This window comes from Protopterus annectens, chromosome 4.part0, assembly GCF_019279795.1.
Source record: "Protopterus annectens isolate FY-2018-M chromosome 4.part0, PAN1.0, whole genome shotgun sequence".
NCBI classification, from domain to species: Eukaryota; Metazoa; Chordata; order Ceratodontiformes; family Protopteridae; genus Protopterus; species Protopterus annectens.
Window position 1 is genome coordinate 1722986554 of NC_056733.1, and position 14673 is coordinate 1723001226.

Sequence of the window (14673 nt, forward strand, 5' to 3'; positions counted from 1 at the left end):
CATACTGTTAGCCCTGTTTGTGTGACTGTTGTGATCCAGGTCATTGGGGTTGATGGAATCCAACATGCATTGAGCGCAGGTGTTGGTACATGAGGAGTCTTCCCAGTTCATAATGGAATAGTTGAGAGTAGCCATTATTATGTTTTTCTGTCTCAAACGTAATCTTCCCCATTACAGCACATTATGACAGCTAGGAAATCTGCATCATGGTGGGTGATCTGTCGCAAGGTGCAATTATAAATTCCACTTTGGCACAAAGGTAGTTGCTCAGCATAAAACATCTGAAGTCATGCAAGTTCAATGAGCATGGGGGTGTGCATATTCTTCAGGAATATGGACACACTTAAAGCCCATGTGTTCCAATAAAGGATAATGGGCAAGAGGTGAGGTATGTGTTATAACATGGTCATGCAGGTGTGCTCTCCGGAGCATTGAAACATGTCTCAGCACCTGCACAGTTATGTTCTCCATGTTAGGGATTGACATAGTTGATTTCATACACTGTTTCTGACATGTATCATTGTGTAGTGAGACCTGCAGTTTATTGCTTGGCTATCCCTGTAACAGCAGTGGACCTTCACTTGAACTGTGCATGATGAAGGCACTATAGGGGGAAGCATGAGCCCTAGGCAGTATCCAGATTCTCAGGGGTGACAGGTGCAGTCCCTGTCTGGCAAAGCATCATGGTCTGTCAACCATGTTAACCCAGGCAGACAAATACTGGATACCCTTTGTTTGCACCACTACATTAGACAATTGTGGAATACAATTCTTTTGTCCCTGTACTGTAGTATTATTCTGGCCAGAGGCAGAATGCTACCACGGCCTTGGGACATACATGCCTGAGCTACAAGACCTGACAGTTCCTACATGTGTTTCCATGCAGTCCAGGCTACTGCATCACAGGTCCTGCACAACAACATGGAATATGCCAGAGCCATGTGTATAGCTCAAAAGGTGGTCTGAGTGTATGGGTATGTGTCTAATCATGGCAGACAGGCAGCTGACAGTATGTATCCCCACGTATAGGTTGGTGTGTAACATAGTGCTAGAGTTTGCATTCACAAATAAGTACTGTTGGGCATGTTTCTGGCCACGTGTTCTGAGGTGTGGCACAATTATGCAAACTATGTCATGCAGTTTGTGTGTTTCATTGTCTGTCTCTTCCAGCTTGGGAGGTCACTTGTTTGGCCAGATATTTAGAAGTGTCTGTAAATGTGTGTGATTTCTGGTAGTGTGTGTGGGTGTCCTTACTGTGTTCTGGTAAGGGTATGTGTTGGTTGTGGTGATGAGATGCATGTGTTAACCTACACCTCATGACTGTCCAGTCCAGTAATGGCTGTAGACTGGACTGCCTTCCAGCTTACCCCTGTAGCTGCAGCCCAGACAATGTGTGGGGTGTGGTGTTTGGTGGGTTTGGCAGTGTTCATGGGATAGAGATTATATTCCCCCAGGATGGCCACATACACAAAGCTGACATTAGTAAACACCAGTAGCTGACTAGTGGACATGCCTGTATGAGCATTCAGTACTACAACTACCAAGTACTGTATTTAGATAGAAACAACTCTGATCCAAAACAATACCAAAACAGCAATATCTTCAGAAGTCAGGAATCGAAAAACAGGAACCAAAGTCAAATCCAAAAGCAAACTCTTTATTCTCCAGCGCCTCGGTGTAACCACCTTTCAAGAGTATACATTCTCACTGAAAGAATGGATATATATATATATATATATATACTCATAACAATTAATTAAACAACTAATTAAACAATTATGTTCAAAAAAGTTTTAAAGCAGACACCTCCAGTTTATTTCATTATTCAGTCCACAGGGTGTCATTGTATTGTATTTCAAAATAAAATACTTTCCTTATATTGTAAGTTATATTTCAAAGCATTTTCATCATTACAAAGACATTTCACACTTTCTAAAACTGTTCCTGTTAAAAATGAAGCATCACTATTATGATAAACACAAAAATGTGTGGCAATAAATTTATTTTCCCTTTTATGCCTTATGTCTCTAATGTGCTCACCTAACCTAATACGAAACTCTCTTTTAGTTTCACCTATATAATATAATCCACAGGGACAGTGTAAAGCATACACAACTCCCTTACTTCTACAGGTAAAACTATCTCTTACTGTGAACCTAATGTTGTTAATATAATTAAATGTTCTAACTGTATTCCTACAAACACTGCATCTACTGCAACATCTTGTACCAAATTCACTTAGTGGTCTTGGTAAACAAAATCTTGGCATTACAAATTTACCATGTACCACCATATCTTTCAAATTTCTACCCCTTTTTATAGGAGAATAAAGGGTTTTGTGGCAAAATGTGCATCAACACCTTGTCTTTCACTAAAAATTTCCAAAAATGTTCCACTACATCCTTTATGTCTCCACTTTTTACATTATATGTAGAGACAAAATAAATATCCTTACAAGTTTTATCACTGGTTGCCAGATGATATTTCTTTTAATGGTGATATTCACCCTTATTACATTTATTCCTTACCATATTATTCTCCTTTTTTACCTTCATAAGGGCATTTTCTAAAATATTCACACTGTACCCTCTTTTCAAAAACATATTATATGTGATATCCCATTCCCTTTGTAAAATTTCTCGTGTGTTACATAATATAGATACCCTTGCCAGTTCCCCATAAGGGAGAGCTTCCAAAGTATGTACAGGATGGCAACTAGATGCATGAAGGTATTGATTACCATCTATAAACTTCCTATGTATATTTGATATAATTTCACCATGTTCTGTACCCTCCAAAACAAGATCCAAGAATATTACTTTGTTTCCCTTCTGTATTCCATCAAATTCTAACCCAAATGGGTTACCATGTAAGTCTGTCAAAAATTAATTAACTGAATAAAAACCACCATCACAAATAAAAATCAAGTCATCTATGTAACAAAAATAAAATAACACATTATATTTCATAAAATTTAACTCAAATAGAAATTTCCTTTCAAAAAAATTCATAAACAAATTAGCATACATGGGGGCAAAAGCTGCCCCCATTGCTGTACCTTGTTTCTGCCGATACAAAACATCATTAAAAATAAAATAATTATTCTTTAAACAGAAATCCAACAAATCTACTATGAAATCAACAGAAGGGTTGTCTTTTAAAGAAGACCTCACTGCATTGAGGCCATCATCATGTCTAATAGAGCTATATAGACTTTTAACATCCATAACCAACCAATACATGTTGTTGTTCCAAGAAATAGAGGATATTTTGTTTAAAAATTCCATACTATCTTTGATGTAAACTGGAGATTTAACTACATATGGTAAAAATATTCTATGTAAAATCAAACCAGTGTTATGTAGGAAATAGTTGCAGGCCGAAATAATGGGTCGACCTGGGGGGTTATGTAAGTTCTTATGTATTTTTGGTAAACAAAAGAATATAGCTAGATCCTTTCTATCATTGTCTAACCTATTCCTCACATCCTTCTCTGTAAAAAACCCCAGACTGACTCCCCTGTCCAACATGTGTTTAAATTTTGTAACAGCCTTTTGATAATGAATCATATTGCTTCTTTCATATGTTGTTTCATCCTGCAAATGATTCATACACATCTCAAAATATTGCACAACACTCATTATAACAATTTAGTTTCCCTTATCGGAAGGTTTGATAATAATATCCTTCCTGCCACATAATTCTTTTAAAGCACTCCATTCATTATAAGTTAAGTTATATAAACTATTACATCTATTCAATTTCATATTTCTACATATATTCTCACATTCAAATTTAATCATAGAGCCATAAGGAATAGCTCTCTGATTAATAAAAGGCGGAATAAATTTGTTAGAAGAAGCTACATAAGACATATCTATTGCATTGCCAACAATAGGAAATTGCACATCATCATTACTTATACATTCATCACATGAATAAAAACTATCCTCAGATTCACATGAAGAAAAGCCTCCATGTGCAAAATTAGAACATCCTTGGTCCCTGATAAAATTATCTTTCAAATGTATCTTCCTAAGAAATTTAAAGATATCTTGCTGTATCAAATATTCTTTAGGAAAAACAGTAGGTATAAACTTTAAATCTAAACATAACACAGCAAACTGTTCATCAGACAAATCACAACCAGATAAATTAAGAACAATACTTTTATCATTAAAGTCATTACTGTTTAAATTTCTTGTTGTTATATTGTTGTTCATACCTCCGATTCTGACGAAAATTGTCAGGTTGATTGAATTTCTGAACAGACATCTTCTTGCTCATAACTTCTCAGGCATTTCTGTCCCTGTTGAAATGTTTGTTCCTGGTGCTGCAAGCCTCCATTGTTAAACTCCTGTTGCATCCTACGTGGTTGTGCTGGTCTAGGTAATTCCGGAAATTCCATACTGGTGTCCAACCTAAACTCTTCCCCTGAAGAAGCAAAAGAAGAAGACAACGGTGCATCAGTGAATCTTACCCTCCTACGTTGTTTCCGCTTATGTTCTGTCCAATTAGGAGGGTAAGAAAATGCAGTCCCTGCTTCATATTCATTGATATCATGTATTAATTTTGTTTTCTTTTGTTTTACAAGTTCATTCTCTAGATTAGTCAGTCTCTCATTAGTCTTCTCCATGAAAGACTTCATATTTTCTAGACTCACAGATGAACTAATACTATGTGAAAGGGAAACCAGCTCCTGTTTAAGAGACTGATGTTTGAGCTGGTCCCTTTCCAACAGAATGTGAAGCCACTCTATTACACACTTGTGTGCCGCTATGAACCAGCGTTCCTTAAATTTCTTATCAGCAGCACAATTCAAGTCAAATGGTGTACTAGGATTCTTTACGAATCTAAGACCTCTAGGTGTAATATTCAAGCTAATATATTTTTGCAAACCTAAAATGTTAAAGTGCACCCTTGTCTCTTTCTCAATCAACCTGTCATATTTTTGATACAGTTCTCTAGTTTCTGGAGACACACTTTGAAATTTATGTCCCACAGAAACAAAAGGATCAAGCACTCTTTTATTTCTTTCTTGCAAAAATTGATCAAAAAATTGACAGTCTCTCACTTCCGGTTGATCTGCATCCACAGGAACATGTGCAGAAACATTTACAGCAGGTCTAGAACCTGAAAAAAACTGCTCAATAGTTCTCTGTTGAGCAGAATAAATCATAGAGCTTTCAGCCCCTACAGTACCTTGTTGCAAAGCTGTGTTCTCCCGAAAAACCCTGGGAATATCCAAATTAGGATCAGTCGACATCCCTGGATAATTACACAAACTCCACTCCACACATAGAAACAACTCTGATCCAAAACAATACCAAAACAGCAAAATCTTCAGAAGTCAGGAATCGAAAAACAGGAACCAAAGTCAAATCCAAAAGCAAACTCTTTATTCTCCAGCGCCTCGGTGTAACCACCTTTCAAGAGTATACATTCTCACTGAAAGAATGGATATATATATATATATATATATATATATATATATATATATATATATATATATACTCATAACAATTAAACAATTAATTAAACAATTATGTTCAAAAAAGTTTTAAAGCAGACACCTCCAGTTTATTTCATTATTCAGTCCACAGTGTGTCATTGTATTGTATTTCAAAATAAAAATACTTTCCTTATACTGTAAGTTATATTTCAAAGCATTTTCATCATTACAAAGACATTTCACACTTTCTAAAACTGTTCCTGTTAAAAATGAAGCATCACTATTATGATAAACACAAAAATGTGTAGCAATAAATTTATTTTCCCTTTTATGTCTTATGTCTCTAATGTGCTCACCTAACCTAATACGAAACTCTCTTTTAGTTTCACCTATATAATATAATCCACAGGGACAGTGTAAAGCATACACAACTCCCTTACTTCTACAGGTAAAACTATCTCTTACTGTGAACCTAATGTTGTTAATATAATTAAATGTTCTAACTATATTGAATTGGCAAGGGTATCTAGATTATGTAACACACAAGAAAATTTACAAAGGGAATGGGATATCACATATAATATGCTTTTGAAAAGAGGGTACAGTGTGAATATTTTAGAAAATGCCCTTATGAAGGTAAAAAAGGAGAAAAATATGGTAAGGAATAAATGTAATAAGAGTGAATATCACCATTATAAGAAATATCATCTGGCAACCAGTGATAAAACTTGTAAGGATATTTATTTTGTCTCTACATATAATGTAAAAAGTGGAGACATAAAGGATGTAGTGGAACATTATTGGAAATTTTTAGTGAAAGACAAGCCCCGGGATTCATGAAGCTCGGCGCAAGGCCGGCGTAAGGCCTGCGCCGGCGGTGCATGGAATATCCGGCGCAGTAGCGCCATATACATATTAATGAGAGTGCACCGGAATCACAGACACGTGCGTAGTGTACGTGAGCGAGCCCAGGTAGGATGCGTCTGGAGGCGTGTCTAAGCCAGCATGAGGTGAGCAACCTAATGTGCTGACAGCCATGGTCCGCCCACAATAGTAATGGCAGCAGCCAGGTCCTGTGCAGAATGAAACGCATGTACAGTATGCAACATAGTCCCCGTCCCAAATTAATGGAGAAGCAAATAGAAGCCACGAAGGCATAAGTGTACCCGTCCAAGGAGTAAAGGATACGCATAAGACCGCGTTCGTCCCGCAATGCACTGTCAGTGTTTACACTCAGAGAAGGTGTACAGCCGCATGTCAGCGCCGCACCGACATAGGAGCAGCGACTAAGGTCACCACCTGTCCCACTTTGGTTGGGGCAGTCACTCCATGGACAGTTGTGTCCCGAAAAAACATATTAGAAATGGCTGACGTGCTACGATTGTAGGACACAATGATATCCCGTATTTAATGTAATGGTAGCATGAATTGGTTATTTCTGTAACAGAAATACCTAAATGACACAAAAAACAGAATAAGCAAGGAAATTGCCACAATAATAAGCATATTATTTAGGCAAGCAAGTGAATTTCCATGCTATATAGTGACCGTTTGTATGTGTCGGCCTGTAAAGTCAGATGTGAGTCCCGGAAATATCCCAGATCGGAAAATGGAAAAGGTGGAAACCCCAGTAGCGACATGGCCATGGTCACCAGGGTTACCTGCTGTCCCAATGTGCCATGGACAGTCCCTGATTGGACAGTCGTGTCCCTGCAACAATCGTAAAAATGGAAAATGACCTCCGATCCCCTGCCATGCAAATTCCGCAATATACATGTAAATAGTAGCATAAAACATATACATTACGATATGGAACACAGACATGGCATAAGAAAATAAATAAGGAACCCAAACGCTTACAGAATAAGCTCATAGTATGGCAAACAAGTGAAGTTCTGTCAACTGCACTAGGCCTGAGTATGTGTAGTCCTGCAAATTTCGAAGTGCCCACATAACATGCCCCACTATGGGCATTGGAAAAGGTGCCAACCATAATGGTCACAAGCAGTACTGACAGTACATAGCCGGGTAGCTGTGCTGACATAACAACAGTAAGGAAGCAAGATACCTCAAACACAGGCAAACATGTGCATAGCAACATATCCCAGACCCAGCAACGTCTCTGTTGCATACACTGGATGGTGTATGATGAAGTGTAATATCCAGAAGCAGAACCCATGCATTCGGATGTACCACACAATAGCCTCATTGTACATGTCAGTCACACCCATGTATACCCCTGCACCCAAACCTGCTAGCATCCGTGTGCAGCTATACAACCACACACAATGTGCATACCTGAACTGTGGTAAGATGTTTGTGTTAGGCAATGCCACGCTGGCAAATCACCCCACATGTCCCCAACCCACCGCAGGTACAGATATGTAAATGGCTGCATGTGAATGTGTCAGCAGAATGTGTACATCCCGCATGTAGTATGTACCCGTCCAAACCATCTATGTTTGCATACGACACGGTGCACATAACTGTACACATGTGGACAAGTCGGTTCGTTGGACCACCGCATCGATGATTATCTTTGCTGTGAAGTCGATCACATATAGCGGAACAGGTGCCTAACAAACAGGACGTCCTAACAGGGTGCTACAGGCAAAGAAGGGGAAACTGGGACATCACATGTGGAGATTAGCGTAGCTGGACGGACAAATACACACGGTCAAGGTAAAGGACGGAACAACATGCATATGGCCGGATGGATGTTGTTCGTAAAATATATAGAAACACATATGAAGTTCCAGTTTACACTCGAAATACTATCTAATGTATTGAATTGTACCGTACAATATGGCAGTAGAACTAAGTCTGCATGTAATTGGTGAAGCTAAGCTGTACTGTGATGGAATTCTGAACCTGGCAGTAAGCAGTACAGCAGGCTCATGTCTGTCATCATTAATTATTTGCTGGGTTACAGAACAATAAATGTATGTACATGCATAACAGCACTCCTTCCCCAGAGGAGGATGGCCTTGTGAGCTCTATCAAAGATAGCAGTACAACTGCCTACCAGAGAGACAGAGCAACGTATTAAGAAATTAACTGTCCACTGTATCGTAACAGTCTAGGGTCCTTGAAACAGCCACAATCACAAAAGGATACTGTAATGTACAAGGTGCCTTGCAAGGCTGTGTTATTCCCATGAGAAAACAATTTAAGAGCACGACCCCAGCACCCACGTATGTATAGACTATTGCGGACCATAGTGATGGAAATGCCCTGTGACCGACCACGTCAGTAAGGTGGGCAAAAGCTGATTGTAAACACTATATAAAGAAACTGCTTACTGTATAGAGTCAGACAAAACTCTCATACTTGGACTGTATATTATTTAGCCTGCCTGTGTACACTACTAAAACGTTCTGAACCCGAGCCTCCTGTGTTATCGGCTGTCACTTAGAAAAGCCTACTGATAAGTACAGTCTGGTTGTAACAACTTATTTCACATTGTGATCCTTGTAATCCGGAATTCCCTTGGTAAGCTACAGGTCAGAGTGCATGGCTGGTTAGACATGTACGCTGGAGAATATGCAGAAATGGTTCTTCTTGAATGAAAAGACCTCCGACTGAATTGTTGTGTGTAAAGAGGCTGTTTACTGTCTGATCTGTGGCTGAAAAGCGGAAAACTGGATCCCAAGAAGAAAACGTGCAGCCTTAAACAGGAGGCCCAGGTAAGGAGTGTCTGCCTTTTTGTGTCTATTGTAGATCAGGGACCAGACTACATTGTGTTTCTGTTAACAGTAGTGATATCGGGTCGAAGACCTACCCACATACTGTTAAATCTGAACATAGGTCAGGGGAACACACAGCAGAGTAAATAGTGATTAGAGACACTACAGTGGATACAGGGAAGGAGACACACGTGTTATGACAGAAGGGTACGTAGCAGCCGTGTAGAGGATATGGGAGATTATTGAAGCAACAGATCATGTGATCCGCGTTTGACGGGTGACGTGAAGAATATGCAATCGCAGAGAGCACATAATGTGAGTTACGCAGCAAAATGGGCTAATAAATATGACATTGATGGCATATTAGGCAACATATGGTTACTGAAACATTGTAATCCCTGAAAATTTGATGCATATGTTCCAAGGTAAACACCTGTTCCACCCTGAGAGGGATATGCCCTCTCTGGCCAGCCGTGTCCTGTAAATAAAACGAACAAATGTCAAATGTCCTGATATCTCAGGACAAACATTTCCCAGATATATATCAAAATGGTAGCATAAAACAGTAAATTTGTATGTGGAACAGCAAAATATAATAATAAACAGAATAAGCAACTGAAATGCTACAACAATTGTTCGCTCTCCTGGCAAAACGTGAATACCTGTCGTATGTACTGGCCGTGGGTATGCATTTTCCAGGCAAATTACACGTTCCGAACACTAATGTCCCACATTGTGCATTGGAAAGGTGGCAGCCCTAAGATGTGCAGGCGACAAAACAGCGACAATTGGGTATCCGTCATGCATATCGGTGGACTGAGGTAGTGTATTGTATTCAATAGAACACTACAAATGGCTAAGCATCATACATACACAGAGAAGATCATAATACAGTAGTAGCGATCGCCCCCCCCCCCACAACACCCTACCACCGCAGATACCACATGCAGGATATTAAGCGGGAGGGCAGGCTAGTCCCCACACGTTATCCTGTGGCAACAGAGGTAGCACAACGAACAAATGTAATAGAAGCTATTGAAACCACATCCCGAACACGTAACATACCTAGGGACACCCGAGTAAGAACACAGTACTAAAACAGAGTGAGGATATCTGTCAATTAATTGAAGTACCGAACCATCATGCAGGACAGGAAGGCCAGGACCCAACCCCGTGAATTATAGACCGTGGACACCAGAAGATATCTGCAAAGTCATAGAGGAATTCCCCATCCACAAAGTAATCGCTATTCACCATGCAATACCCTGTATCTCCGATCCGAAACCAAAAGGGGAATGGCGGATGGTACCATATGTATAAGCTGTAAATCATGTAAGAATACGTAGGGTAGCATTGGTGCCAGACCCACACACTATATTCAATGCTATGAACATGCCACAGAAGTATCTAACCGTGGTACATATAAGCTATGCTTACTTTGCAATACCTATACATCCACATAGTCCGTATTGCTTTGCTTGTACAGTCAGGGTGACAGATACAGCCATACCCGGCTATCGCGGGCTACTGTGAAAGTACAACGATATTCTCACAGGGGATGGCCAGCTACATTCCGGTGTCAACTGCACCCGGGGCCAGTCAAGCTCCACTTTAATTGGATGATATTCTGCTTGCGGCCCCTACCCAGCAGCAATGTAAGTAAGATACAATAGCATTAATGAGATTATCAGCAGAACAGGGACATAAAGTAAGCAAGCATAAATTGCAACTACAGAGAATACAGGTCAATTACCAAGTAGGGTAGAACATCACATGACGATAGGAAGGTAGCAATATAATAAGAACCCGAGCCAACTAACAAGAAGGGAATGATGTGTCTGGCCCGACTAACACATGTTAAATCTGGATACCAAACAATGCTGTGGAATCCGCTGTATTGTTTGCCTTAACCTTTAATACACTTATGGCAGCACAACACATAGTACACCGGATTACAGTAGCAGAAACAGTGTTATGCAGACTAGAACGATTGATAGCCTCAACAGCTGTAGTAGGTCTCGTGAATAATCATAACACATGTTGTCAGACCGTAGATTGTAAGCGGAGATATATGACGTCAGTCTTGATGCAACAGCAGGGAAGTAAGCAACGCTAAATAGCTGACTACTCATTGCAGTTGGACACTGTGGCATGGTCAGTGCCACAATGTGTACAGGCAGTTGTTGTAGCACCCATGGCAGTACAGGCCCCGGCCGTAATGTTACTACACCACCCTCTCACTGTGAGAATGTGTCATGCAGTTGCGATCAATCCGCTGCAAGAGAAGATAGAATTCCTGACTCGTGCTAGACATTTGTCATGTCTGACCATACCACTGAGTCAACCTCACATGGTGATTGAACGTTGTACAACACGAAACCTATCAACGTCACGTCTGACACCTGTGTATGGCACACCACACAGTTGCCTATACGATATGGATTAAATAACTACACACAGACATGATAACACTGGTATACCCTTAGATGATGCAGAGGTGACAGTTAATGTGTACGGATCATGTAGACAGAGTCCTACAGGAATGAATGAAGTAGTTTATGCAGTAGTCATTGATAATGACATTGTAGACGGCCAAACCCTGCAGCATAACGTGTCTGCTCAAGCAGCAGAATAGATAGCTTTAACACGTGCTTGTACTGTAGCGGAAAAATGATGTGTGGACATATGTCCTAATAGTCATTCTGTTGTCTGTGCAGTGCATGTTTATGAGCAGCAGTGGAAGAATAGGGGAATGAAAACATCCACCGGTAAATCGATTAATCATGCGCATACGAACCTGAATGCATTAGACTACATGCAGTTACCCACTGAAGTAGGTAATTGTAAATGTGCAGGGCATAGAAAGCAACAGGATAACAGTAGGAAAGTTGAGGCATGAGCTCATGCACCTGCAAAACAAGCAGCGTCACAGTTGGAAAGTGTCTGTGTGAATGAGGAATGACAAACCTCAGACTGTTTAGATGTAAAAACTGTACAAACAATGCAAACAGCAACTACGAAAGCAGAAAAGCCGACGTGGTTATGACGAGGAGCAATCCTTGAACACGGACTGCACATATCCACAGTGATAAAGCCAATATTAACGTCCAATATATTCAGATATGCGGCTTCGTGGAGCCATGGGTAGAGACATGTCTCAACAGGGGGGATGGTACATTTGGTTAACAGAATACTTCTAACATACTTAATTACGATCCACATACAAACCTCATCAGCAGCGTGTCACGCTTGCCGTAGATATCATGCACAGGGAGTATTTAAACCGAAGGGAGTGAGTTTACCCACACCACCCTAACCGTTCCGTACTATTTGTATGGAATTCATACATCTGCATAAATGTGAAGGGAACAAATACTGTTTAGCGATTACACATATATATAATCAAAATGGGTAGAAGCATTCACAACCAGTAATCCGGATGCAGCAGCAGTGGCAAAGGTGCCAGTAAAATTAAGTATCCCTAGATCTGGCATGCTGTAAAGAAGCTACAGTGACAATAGAACACATGTAGTTAACCAGACAATCACGCTACCTGGGGGATTACTGATTACCATGAATGTCAATTGCATGTACAACCCACACTCAGCACGACTGCTGCCGTAGAATGGGATCCCGAGACATAAGTAGAGGAGTTTGGTGGGTGACATCCAGACGAGTTACATGAGCTGTCTACCTCTAGCATTGCTGAGCATGACAACAGTTCCAAAAGTAAAGTGCTGCACCCACTTCGAAGTAGTATGTGGAATGGCATATCATGTGCCAGAGTGGAAAGCTGTCATGCCTGCAGAGCCGGAGGTCAATGACTCAGTAGTAGGTGACATGAGAGGATTGTTAACTAGTAACAGTGTTCTTCAGTTAAAGTCTGTTACAGATAAGAGCAAACGAAGACGGAAGCATAGCTGACACCAGTATCCTGTGTGTATGTCACTGTTATCCAAAGAACATTATTGCCAAGTGGACAGTGCGAATGTCTGTACCGGGTACTGTTGGCAACGCCTACCGCAGTAAAGTTTGCAGAGAGGTCGTCCTGGGTCCACCTCACATTTCTCAAACTGGTAAAGGATATCAAGTCTGATTGACATCTTGTAGCTGATATACCAAAGAGCCCGAATCACCGGCGAAGACTGTATAACAATACAAAGCAACCCCAAAGACATTTATGTTTGCTGTCCTAATGATTATACACCTATTAACCATGTTTGTGTTTACGTTACAATTGGCGGGACCTTACCTGCATATAACTACACGGATACAAATACTGATACGTGATGAACTGGCCACAGAGTGTCTTCCACACTTCAACAGATACCTAGGCATGATGCGTGTGCATATAGAGACTAGGAACACATGAAATTGCTGTGTTTGTACTGCCATACCTACATCATATGGAGGACTTCAGATGCATGTTGTCCTCGGGATAGATTGAGACTTGTGAATATCTACACTTTGATACAGGTTCTGTGAGATCACAGGACAACGTGGCAATGTACTTACCGTTACACAAAAGGAATTGTATGTTATCATAAACATGGTACAGTTTCAGTTGGTGGGAGTATTTGTAACATAACTGTGTCTTACAAATGTCATATAACAGCCAAAGATCACAGTACTACTTGTAGCACCATTCCTAATTTGTATTGAAACATCATGAGAACAATGTTGAAGGATGTGCAGAAACATCCTGAATTGTAAAACAGTCCTCTGTTCGAGACAGGAATTTGTTACATGCAGAGGTAACCCGCATCAGTAATAAAGTACAATATAGTAATGTTGTTTGTGGGAAATAAGCATAGCAATGGTTACCTGGGAATTGGTCCGGCAGTTGTTATTTGGGTTATCTGGCTCCAGTCACATGACATACTGTACAATTGCCTGTGGGTGCGAAACGAACTATAACACATATAGCTCAAAGAACTGGGAACACAGTCGAGACACCTACTAAGCCAGTGGGTGAAATGGAAGCTGTTCTGACATGTCAGTCCTCTGCAAGAGATAAAGGAATACCGATTCATATGGACTTCAGTGACAGCGCCACAACATGGGCTGGAACACCCCCAGCTTCTGGAGTAGTGAAATCAATCAGGGAACAGAGGAAGTTATCAAAAACTGTCGGAGGAAGGATGAATGTGACTTCACGCCCCTGAACATGTGACTGATGAACTGGATGCAATGAGAACTGTTGTGTCACAAAATGTAATAGTGCACGACTGCACCGTGGCGCTGAGAATTGGTACGCGCGCTTACTGAAGAAGATCGCTGTGTCCAACTACCACATGAAGAGACCAAAGGCAACGCCCACCTACAGGTAATATAGCAGGTGTCATCCATGGCGGAACCAGGCCCAAACCCACTGCCGAACCATTTCCACAAACCATTGGGTGGATGGGGTCAGTCATACTGAATATCATGATTGCCATTTGTGTTGTTCTGCTCATATTGGGAGCATGTGTCTAGTGCGGGATACTGTGCATGTAAGTATTAGTCAGGGACTCTGGCAACATACCTGTACCCGAG